We start from the raw sequence: 11,297 nt of genomic DNA, 5'->3' as shown, positions 1-11,297 counted from the left end.
CAGGTGCTCCACTATGTTCACTGTAGCCTTGTTTATAATAGCCAGAAGCTGGAAAGAACCCAGATGCCCTTCAACAGAGGAATGGATACAGAAAATGTGGTACATCTACACAATGGAATATTATTCAGCTATCAAAAACAATGACTTTATGAAATTCGTAGGCAAATGGTTGGAACTGGTAAATATCATCCTGAGTGAGGTAACCCAATGACAGAAAAACACACATGGTATGCACTCATTGATAAGTGGCTATTAGCCCAAATGCTTTAATTACCCTAGATGCCTAGAACAAATGAAACTCAAGACAGATGATCAAAATGTGAATGCTTCATTCCTTCTTTAAAAGGGGAACAAGAATACCCTTGGCAGGGAATAGAGAGGCAAAGATTAAAACAGACACAGAAGGAACACCCATTCAGAGCCTGCCCCACATGTGGCCCATACATATACAGCCATCCAATTAGACAAGATGGATGAAACGAAGAAGTGCAGGCCGACAGGAGCCGGATGTAGATCGCTCCTGAGAGACACAGCCAGAATACAGCAAATACAGAGGCGAATGCCAGCAGCAAAACCACTGAACTGAGAACGGAACCCCCGTTGAAGGAATCAGAGAAAGAACTCGAAGAGCTTGAAGGAGCTCGAGACCCCTTATGAACAACAATGCCAAGCAACCAGAGCTTCCAGGGACTAAGCCACTACCTAAAGACTATACATGGACTGACCCTGGACTCTGACCTCATAGGTAGCAATGAATATTCTAGTAAGATCACCAGTGGAAGGGGAAGCCCTTGGTCCTGCTAAGACTGAACCCCCAGTGAAAGTGATTGTTGGGGGGAGGGCGGCAATGGGGGGAGGGTGGGGAGGGGAACACCCATAAAGAAGGGGAGGGGGAGGGATTAGGGGGATGTTTGCCTGGAAACCTGGAAAGGGAATAACACTCGAAATGTAAATAAGAAATACTCAATTTAATAATAATAATAATAAAAAAAAAAAAAACCGGAAGTGTCAGGTCCCAGAAGAATTTTGCCTCTGTGTGTCCTGAGACCACCAGGCAGGTCGGTTGGAGCAGAAAAGTTGGTCTTACCTTTGTTCCTGAGGCTCAAGTTTGCTCCTGGGGAGCTGCTTTTGAGCTCTTCCTGAGTGCGGCCACCAGTAGGGCCTGCACTGCCTTTTCTTGGAGCCCCCATGCACCGGGGTCCCAGATGGCCTTAGGTGTTTTCTTCTGGAGTCAGAAATGTGGGCAGAGTATAGTCTCCTCTGGCTTCCCAGGTGTGTCTGCCCCTCTGAAGGTTTAGCTCTCCCTCCTATGTAATTTGAGTGCAGAGAACTGTTGATCCAGTCCCTTTAGGTCCTGGTGGCATCTGGAGCACAGGGGACCTGCCGCTTAAGTCGAGTTTCTCTCTTCTATCTCTTATATTCTGTTGGTGATGCTCCTGATCTCCTCCCTAGGTTTTATATCTCCAGGGATGTCTCCCTTTGTGTTTTCTTTATTGTTTCTATTTCCATATTTAACTCCTAGGTGGAGTGTTCATTTCCTTCTCTTGTTTTGTTGCTTTTTTCCAGTAGTTCTTTAAGGGGTTTTTTGTTTCTTCTTTAAGGCTTCTGGTTGTTTACTTGTGTTGTCCTGTATTTCCTTAAGGGAGTTATTTATGACCTTCTTAAAGTCCTCCATCATCATGATAAAATGTGATTTTAGATCTAGATCTTGCTTTCTGGTGTGATTGGATATTCAGTGTTTGCTTTGGTGGGAGAATTGTGCTCTGATAATGCCATGTAGTCTTGGTTTCTGTTGCTTGGGTTCCTGCGCTTGCCTCTCGCCATCAGATTATCTGTAGTGTTACTTTGTTCTGCTATTTCTGACAATGGCTAGACTGTCCTATAAGCCTGTGTGTCAGGAGTGCTGTAGACCTGTTTTCCTGTTTTCTTTCAGCCAGTTATGGGAACAGAGTGTTCTGCTCTCAGGTGTGTAGTTGTTCCTGTCCATTGGCTTTCAGCTGTCCCTGTGGGTAGGAACCAGAAGGACCTGCCCCTACTTCTCCTGGATCCCTGTGTACAGAGTGCCCAGATGGCACTAGGAGTTTTCCTAGAGTCAGAAATGTGGGCAGAGAGTAGTCTCCTCTGGTTTCCCAGGCATGTCTGCCCCTCTAAAGGTCTAGCTGTCTCTCCCATGGGCTTTGGGTGCAGGGAGCTGTTTGACTGGGTCAGTTCATACCCAGGGCATAGTCTCCTGCTGCCACCGAACACCGTCCAGGAGGCTTAGCCACCTGGTTGTCCCTGTCACCCACCTGTTCTGTATTTCTTTAAGGGAGTTATATATGTCCTTCTTAAAGCCCTCTATCATCTTTATGAGATATGAATTCAAATTCAGATTTTGCTTTTCTTGTGTGTTTGGATATCCAGTATTTGCTTTGGTGGGAAAGCTGGGCTCTCGTAATGCCAAGTAGTCTTGGTTTCTGTTGCTTTATTTTCTGAGCTTACCTCTCACCATCTGGTTGTCTCTGATATTAGCAGGTCTTGCTGTTTTTCACAGTGGCTTGACCCTCCTTTAAGCCTGTGTGTCAGCACTCCTAGAGACTGGCTTTCTCCCAGTGGGATCTGGATATAAAGAGCTGTGTCACAGGGTCTGCTCTGGGTTCAGGCATAAACAGGAACAATCCTGTACCAAACTGCACCTGGGTTCCTGTGTCCTGACGGCTCCAGCCAGGTCCCTCAGAGCAGAAGTGGTAGTCTTACCTCTGCTCTCAGGAGAGTCAGAACTCCTGGAGATTGCCTTTCATCTCTGAGTGCAGGTGGAGACCAGAAGGATCCTCTCCCTGACTGTTGCGAGGTTACTGGTCCTGAGTTCTCTCGGCAGTTCCTCTTGAGCTAGGAATGTGAGCAGAAGTGGTGGTCTCCCCTAAGCTTTCAGTATTGTCCACACTTCTGTGAGGCCATTTCTCCCCCACCCCTCCATTTTTAACTAATTATTTTGCTGGATGTGTGTGTGGTTGATGTTTGTGAATGGAAGGGGTGTAACCTAATGAATCTTATAAGAACAGGCCAGATGATAACTTCTGTTAGCAGCTACAACAGTGCTGGATCTTTAGGAATTAATCTGTTGTAGTACTCAAATGGGTTCCTTCCATTGGTAATGACTAACTTGAGGAATGTTTCTGATTATTAACAATGCAAGCATGCTAAGAAGTCGTAAACTGGTGGGCTTGGATGAAAGTGTTGCCACCATTCTGTTGATTCTTCACTTTTTCTTATTAAAGAGTGTCTTAAACCTCCTCTCTCTGTGTCTCTGTCTCTGTCTGTCTCTGTCTCTCTGTCTCTGTCTCTCTCTCTCTCTCTTTCTCTCTCGGCTCTGAGAATACTCATTATTCTTCCTTCTTGCCCTTTCTCACCAGAAAGCCTGAACCCACTCTTTTACTTTTTAAAGTTACTTACCATTTAGCTCAGTGGATGGCCCTGGGTTGGTCCCAGCCCGAAAAAAAAAAAAAAAAAAAAAAAAAAAAAAAAAAAAAAAGAATAAAGTTACTTACCATTATGGTGATGCTGGAGTCTGGTGATCTTCGTCAGAGGAGAGTGGATCAGCTGATCTGACATGAGTATAGTGCACCCAAGCAGCAATCCCTTCCACTTTAATGCCAGTTGACATGGTTAGCAGGACCATGAAAGGTCCTTTCTACCTGGGCTCCACCACATCCCAGAGAAATCTCTTCACATAGATCCAGTCTCCTAGTTGAAACTCGTGTGGTTCCAGAACTGGCCCTGCTTCATAAAGGGCACGTATTTTAGGCCAAACATACTAATGAATCCACTGGGTTGCTCTGACTCTAGTTATTAAATCAACATCTTCCAATTCTGCAACAGTTGCTGACTGCTTGTTGGGTAAAATGGTGGCAGGGGCATCCAACAAAATCTCAACAAAATCCCATCCAATAGGGAAAATTAGAAGCAGCAACCCAGTCTCTGCCAATCTCCAAGGTCAATCTAATTAAGGATTCTCTTACTGTTCTTTCATGCTTTCTACATGTCCTGAACTTTGAGGTCAATAAGCACAATGTTACTTCCAATCTGCCCCAATAAATCTTGCTACATCGTGGTTTACCTGGTTACCACAAATGCTGGGCCATTATCTGCTCCTATCATATGAGGGAATCCATACCTAAGTAAGATATCCTTCAGCAACTTCTTAGTCACTACTTTTGCAGTTTCTGCCTTCCTTGGGAATGCCTCTGCCATCCGGAGAATGTAACCACAAACACCAGCAAGTACTTGTAATCATATTTCTCTGATTTCTGTAAAATCAACTTCCCAGTAGGTTCCCAGTCTCTTACCTCACAGTCTAGAGCCTAGATGTCTAGAAGTGTTATGAGCAAAAGCAAAGGGGAGTCCTTGAATTCCTGTTGGGTACTGTATACCTGAACCGAATTTTTACAGAATTGGTGGAGCAAATGATCCAAATCAGGGTCAGAGAGAAGAGTTGCATGGTTCAATGAGAGACAGGTGGCAGGAAGGTAACCTGGCCAGGTTAATCATCAGGGTCTGCTAATGAGTCCTTCAAGCATTACTGAGCCACCAATCAAGTAACTTTTTGAGTACTCCTTCAATTGCATGGGGATAGTTATGACTAAATTCTGTTCCAAGGTTACTTTATCTGCATCCTTAACCAGTAATGCCATAGCCACAATGATACACAGGGAAGGTGGCTATTCCACTGCCACTAGATCTAATTCCTTTAACAAATAAGACACTGACCATTTCCCTGCCCCTAGAGTTTGGGTCAAGACCCCTTTGGCTTTTCCTTTGTGTTCAACCAACATACAGATGGGATGGCTTAGTAATGTTTGGTAGCCCAAAACAGGAGCCAACAGTAGGGAATGTTTCATTTTCTCAACATCCCTTTGGTGTTCCTGAGCCCAACCAAAGTCCTTGGCTTCCTTGGTGGCTAAACAAAAAAGGTTTAGCTATTTCAGCAAAGCCAGGAATCCATAATCTACAAAAGGCCATGGACCCCAAGAACTCTCTCACCTGTTGTGACTCTGTGGGGTAAGGATGTTGATGACAGTCTCTTTCCTTGACATGGAAAGCCATTGCTAGTCTTCTTTCAGAGTACAACTGAGATCTGTGACTTTGGTCTTACAGGGCTGTGCTTTTTTAGCAGATATCCAATATCCCATGTCTCCCAGAGCCTGTAGGAGATTTTGAGTCTCTGTCTGGCAACTCTCTTTAGTTTCTGCTGCAACCAAGAGATCATCTACATACTGAAGAATGTTTATGTCTGGGTTGGTAGCCCAATATTCGCCCAAGACCTCATGCAAATCTTCATCAAACATGATGGGTGAATTCTTATAGCCTTGGTGCAGGTAGGTCCAGGTGAGTGCCCATTAATTCCTCTTTTGGGATCACACCATTCAAACGCAAAATAGTCCTGGCTTCTAGTGGACAAGGGTAGGCTACAAAAAGCATCTTTTAGGTCAAGAACAGAATACCACTTCCAATCTGGCAGCAACAAACTCAACAAAATATAAGGATTAGGCATCATAGGGCATATGTCCATCAACCTGCAATTAACTTCCCATAGGTCTTGGACAGGGCAATAGTCATTGGAATGTGGCTTTTTCACGAACAACAATGGAGTATTCTGTGTTCACTGACTTGACCTGAGGACTCCCAAAGCCAAGAGTTTTTGGATTTGTGGGGTGGGGGGTGGGGGATCTCCTGTGTGCCTCTTGAGACCTGGGATATTGATGGTCTCATGCTGGGTCTGCCCCTGGTTTTGGTTCTATAAACACAGCGGATTGATGTTTTGCCAAACCCATGCCTCCAGTTTCTGCCCATTCTTGGGGAAATTCTTTCAACCACACATCCAAGTCTGGTTTGAGGGCAGATGGCGACTCGTATAGTCTATAGTCAGCCCCAGAAGACAAATTAAGAGTCAATACCTGGATCAGATTAGCTTTCTGATCCATTAACCAGACTTCCCCAGATTTAAAAATGAATTTGGGCTCTCATTTTTGCTAGAAGATCCCTCCATAGAAAGAGATAGGGACAGTTGGGAATGATTATGAACAAATGGGTAACCCATCCCATTCCTAAGTCCACTGTTCTTCTGGTAGTCCATGAATATTGGTTCCCCCCTGGACCCAGGACTTCTTGGAACACAGCTGCCCTCCAGCCTTTAAGTGCACTGAATATTGAGCTCCAGTATCCACCAGGAAATCTAGAGGCTTCTCCTCCACTCTAAGGGTTACCCTGGGTTCAGGAAGGGGATCCAAACCTCAACTCCCTCAACTTCTTCTTCCTCCATTATCATGGTCTTAACATTTGGCTTTCTCTTTTGGACTCTTTAACCCAGTGCCCTTCCCCCTTGCAGTAGTTCTTATCTAATGCTGGTTGATGGCCTCCTTTATGCTCCTTCCCTTCAGCGATACACCACAGCTGGTGCTTTCTCTCTCAATAATACTCTGCTCCAGAGTATTATTGGCCATAAGGACTTTTGCCAAATCTCTATTCAATATCTTCTTTTCATCTTTACTTTCTTTATTATGATACACCTTCTCTGCAACTTCTGCTACATCCCTCAATTAATTTTCTCCTACTCTAACTTCTGTAACTTCCTTCTAATGTCTGGTGCAGACTGATTGATAAATGCCAGCACCACTGTGTTAGAATTTTCTGCCTCCTCAAGGTCTAGGTGCATATAACAGCAGAAAGCGTCCATGAACTGCTCTAGAAATATTGCTAGGCATTCATTAGCCTCATATCTAATGTCATAAACCTTGGCAAAATTAGTGGGCTGCCTAGCAGTTGCCTTGAGAACTGCCATCAAAGTCTGGCAGTAGACTCAAAGATGCTCCCTACCTTTACCTGTATTATAGTTATACCCAGATCTCCTGAGGGGAATACCATTAGCTCCCAGAACATTCTTTTAGGCCTCCAAAATGATGTGCTCCTTTTCCTCAGTGGTGAAGCTAATCTGCAAAAGCTGCCTACAATTGTTCCAAATGGGCTGATGAGTAAAAAGGATAGTCTCTAAGACCAATGAGCTCCCTAGGGTTGTCAGAGAATTGTGCATTTTCCCCTCTTCCAATTATAAAGCTTGGTTGCAGCAAAGGGCCAATGAAGATGATTCCCTTGTTTACTGACTGGTCCTGTTACCCTTACGGGTTAAACAGTGGAATCTGCCTCCAGCTTTACCACCTCAGGGAGTATGCCTGCTTTTCATTCCCTGTGCAGATCCCCCTTCTATTCCTGAAGTCAACACCACCAGAGTTGGAGGTGGGGGTGGTGCTAGACATGGCACCAAAGGCTGCCCCAGGGCATCCTCAACTGGTGGAAGAGTGTAAGTGGGGTAAAGACAATGTGCTCAGGCATGCTATCCTGTAAGATAGAGTAAAGAGGAGCAGTAGTTCTGGGAACTTCCCAGTTCCATGTTGATGAGGAAACACTAGCAAGGTGAAAGATAAAGGACTTAAGTGGGGCTTTAAGCAAATCCTTCCAAACCTCTATAGAGAGGACTTTATTGGGGTGCCTGTGAGCCTTTTAAAACACTTTGTCTTCTACTGATAACACTGTGGGGAGAAGGAAGGACCTTTCCCAAGGCGAGCCAATATTGAAGGTCAGCCTCTCTGAGCTGCAGTAAGTGGTCATCTTTCCTTTCTTCACATTTATAGAGAGGTTGAGAACTCTGGCCCTGATTTCCTTAAAATGAGCTAAAACGATATTGAGAGGGTGAGAGTCAGTCTACCCCATAGCATCCATCAAAGTTTGATATAGATAGAAACCAAATACCACAAAGAACACCATAGACAAACAAAGTCGACTGACAGACTCTCACCTCAGAAACAGAACTGAATCCAAAACCTCAGACTCACAGACTCCAGCCTCGGAAACTGAAAGCTGCACCGACTGTGAGGCTCTTCTTCCTCTACCAAAAATGTCTCCGCAAGACAGGTGACTGTTTCATCCTCTGTAGGATCACGAACGTCTTCCTGAATCCCACAGCAGTAACCCTCCCGAGTATCTGCTCTTAGCCACTCCTTGCCACTTCTACTGTGAGGCATTCCTCAAAATAAAAGTAAGAACAAAGACAGACACAGAAATACTAAACACTCACCTACTGACTCTAGTGTCTCCGGATAGGAGATGCTGGACAAGCAACTAAAATATTATGCTCAGTTCACAAGAGAGACAACCATGGACCACAACTCCAATGCAAGCACAAGAAAGTCTTTTATTCGAGTTAGGACTCAGGCCACAATCCTCCCTGTGCACCAAATTAGGAATGTGACACACGGGTCTAGGGGCTTAAGATTTACATAGCGAAAATGCATAAACTGGGGCTTTCAAGCCTTGGCATTGCATGATTGGGTAAATGGGGTAAGGAATGCTAACCTTCAAACTGATAGTGTTTGTTCAAAAAAGAAGAAAACGGGGCTCCCCAGCCACACCCCTCGTAGGATTTAAAGGGGAAGGAGGGGCCGGACGGGCCGGAGCCCGAGCGGAGGGAGCGGGTATGAGGCGCTGCCCGTGCCGGGGGAGCCTGAGCGAGGCGGAGGCTAGCGCACTGCCTGCCGAGGCCCGCATGGGGCTGGAGGCGCTGCGAGGTGGGCGGCGGCGACAGCCGGGATTGCAGCGCCCTGGGCCGGGAGCAGGTGGCTTCGGGACGGCCAGAGGGGGGCGGTCCCGGCCTGGATCGAGGGGTTCAGCCTGCACTCTGAGGCGGAGGGACCTCCTTTGGCTGCGCCGTGTCGACGGTCTGACAGTCCACAGGCAGAACCCTGTGGAGACGAACACGAGGAGTTGGCCTAGGAGTTGGGTCGGAGAAGTCCAGCCAAAATAAGGAGCTGACGGGGTCCAACCTCCAGACACATCCAAAACTGAGCAGCCCCTGGCTGAGATGGAGATGGCAGTTCCTGGACAGATGGCTTTCAACTGATCTTCACAGACTGACCTCCAGGCTCGGCCAAAGAGAGCCAGCCTCTGTACCCAACCAGGGTTTGATGAATCCTGGACCGAACTGACAGATCCGGCTGAGACTCTACCAGAGAGGGACAAGCCCTGGGTGATCACCTCCGGACCCACCAAGACATGTCCAAACTCCAAAATCACCCAGCCTGCCCCTCTCCAGAACCAAGTGCTGGTACCTCCTGCAAAGAATTGTGCGCAGATGGTTCCAGGACACCACATGACACCGACGGCTTCTGGATAGAGTCCCAAACTGATGGCTCCCTCATAGGACCTAGTACTCAGACAGCCTGCAGACAGCCTGCAAACGATGGTTTTTCAGCACAGGACACTGACGGTACTTTGATTCAACCTGGCACATGATGGTCCCTGGGCTAATAGCGTTTTGGAGAAGTCCAATGGAGATGATCCATTAATGGAACCAGAGCCCAGAGACTTGGTGACTAACCTGTGCTCCCACCTGGAGTGCAGCTCCCTGTGTCCTGTGCCCCGCCTTATCATCACCTCAGAGTCTCCTGAGCCTGGGGCCCAGCCGTTGGGACCCCAAACCCGGATTGAGGGGGGCACTGGCGGCTTCTCTTCTGCCTCCTCTTTTGATGAATCTGAGGATGACTTGGTGGCTGGGGGCGGAGGTACCAGCGATCCTGAGGACAGATCTGGAAGCAAGCCCTGGAAGAAGCTGAAGACAGTTCTGAAGTACTCGCCTTTCGTGGTCTCCTTCCATAAGCACTACTACCCCTGGGTCCAGCTTTCCGGACATGCTGGGAACTTCCAGGCTGGTGAGGATGGCCGGATTCTGAAACGTTTCTGCCAATGTGAGCAGCGCAGCCTGGAGCTGCTGATGGGAGACCCCCTGCGGCCTTTCGTGCCCACTTATTATGGCACGGTGCAGCGGGATGGCCAGGCCTTCAACCAGATGGAAGACCTCCTGGCCGACTTCGAGGGCCCCTCTATCATGGACTGCAAGATGGGCAGCAGGACATACCTGGAAGAGGAGCTGGTGAAGGCCCGGGAACGACCCAAACCCCGGAAAGATATGTATGAGAAGATGGTGGCAGTGGACCCAGGCGCTCCCACCCCAGAGGAGCACGCTCAGGGTGCGGTCACTAAGCCCCGATACATGCAGTGGAGGGAGACCCTGAGTTCAACGTCCACCCTGGGCTTCCGGATTGAAGGCATCAAGAAGGCCGATGGGACCTGCAACACCAACTTCAAGAAGACACAGGCTCTGGAGCAGGTGACAAAGGTGTTGGAAGACTTTGTGAATGGGGACGTTGGAATCCTAAGAAAGTACGTGGCGCGACTGGAGGACCTTCGAGACACTCTGGAGAAGTCTCCCTTCTTCAAGACCCACGAGGTAGTGGGCAGTTCCCTGCTCTTTGTGCATGACCACACCGGCCTGGCCAAGGTTTGGATGATTGACTTCGGCAAGACAGTGGCCCTGCCTGACCACCAGATGCTCAGTCACAGGCTGCCTTGGGCTGAGGGCAACCGTGAAGATGGCTACCTCTGGGGTTTGGACAATTTGATCTGCCTCTTTCAGGGCCTGGCCCAGAGCTGACGTCATCTGCCGCTGCTAGGCTCACTTGGGAGGATAGCGAGTGTCTGGCTGGAAGGTGTTGTCTGGCCTGAGGCTGCTGATGGAAGATAAGGTGCCTCAAGGTGTCACCAGACCAGTATGGTCTGAGGAGCTCGAGGGTCTCTGGCAGCACTGGGCTCCCTTAGGTTATGGGAAACAAGACAGGTGGAGGCATTGAGTTAGCAGAATGTGAATGGGGAATCCTGATCAGCTAGGAAAGCATCTAAGGGAGTTGGAAGAATGAACATTTCCCTGAGTCGGCTCTGAGCCTAGAGCCGACAGGTTGGCTTTGTTCCCCAGAGGACCAGGCATCATTTGTGAAGACTACAGGAGCTACTTGTCCACCTGGGCCAGCGACAGCCCCATCCCAGTGCAGAGAGGGGAGGGTGTGGCCTCCTGGGATTTTCGAGGCTGCCCAAGGCCCAATGTTCCTGTGGGGCCAGCTTGCCCTCCTTGCCAGGACAGAAGATTCCTCTCTGTTCCTTTGTGGACTTTGAGCTACTCAGACCCAGAACGCAGCCATATCCACTGGGCCAGCACTGGCTCCAGCCTCAGCACCTCCTCCTCCTGTCCCCACACACTGGGCTCTTGTCTTAGCAAAGTCCAGTGACAGGAAGGGAGTTTCTGAGGGAGGAGGCTTCTCCTTGGGAAAAGTCAGCCTTGCCCTCACTGTGTAAGTGCCCTGACTCACACACAGAATGGGGTTTCCAGAAGCACAAGTGGGTGGGGCTCTTGGCCCTGCTACCTGGTTCTAACCAAA

At 48.1% G+C, this 11,297-nt stretch overlaps 1 pseudogene; it reads left to right on the top strand.

Annotated features, from left to right (window-relative positions):
• The first annotated feature begins 8,470 nt into the window (after positions 1-8,470).
• Positions 8,471-10,763, top strand: LOC116892241 (annotated as a pseudogene).
• The last annotated feature ends 534 nt before the right edge of the window (positions 10,764-11,297 follow it).

Source organism: Rattus rattus, chromosome 2 (genome assembly GCF_011064425.1).
Source record: "Rattus rattus isolate New Zealand chromosome 2, Rrattus_CSIRO_v1, whole genome shotgun sequence".
Taxonomy (NCBI): domain Eukaryota; kingdom Metazoa; phylum Chordata; class Mammalia; order Rodentia; family Muridae; genus Rattus; species Rattus rattus.
This window is presented reverse-complemented; position numbering and strand designations above follow the sequence as displayed.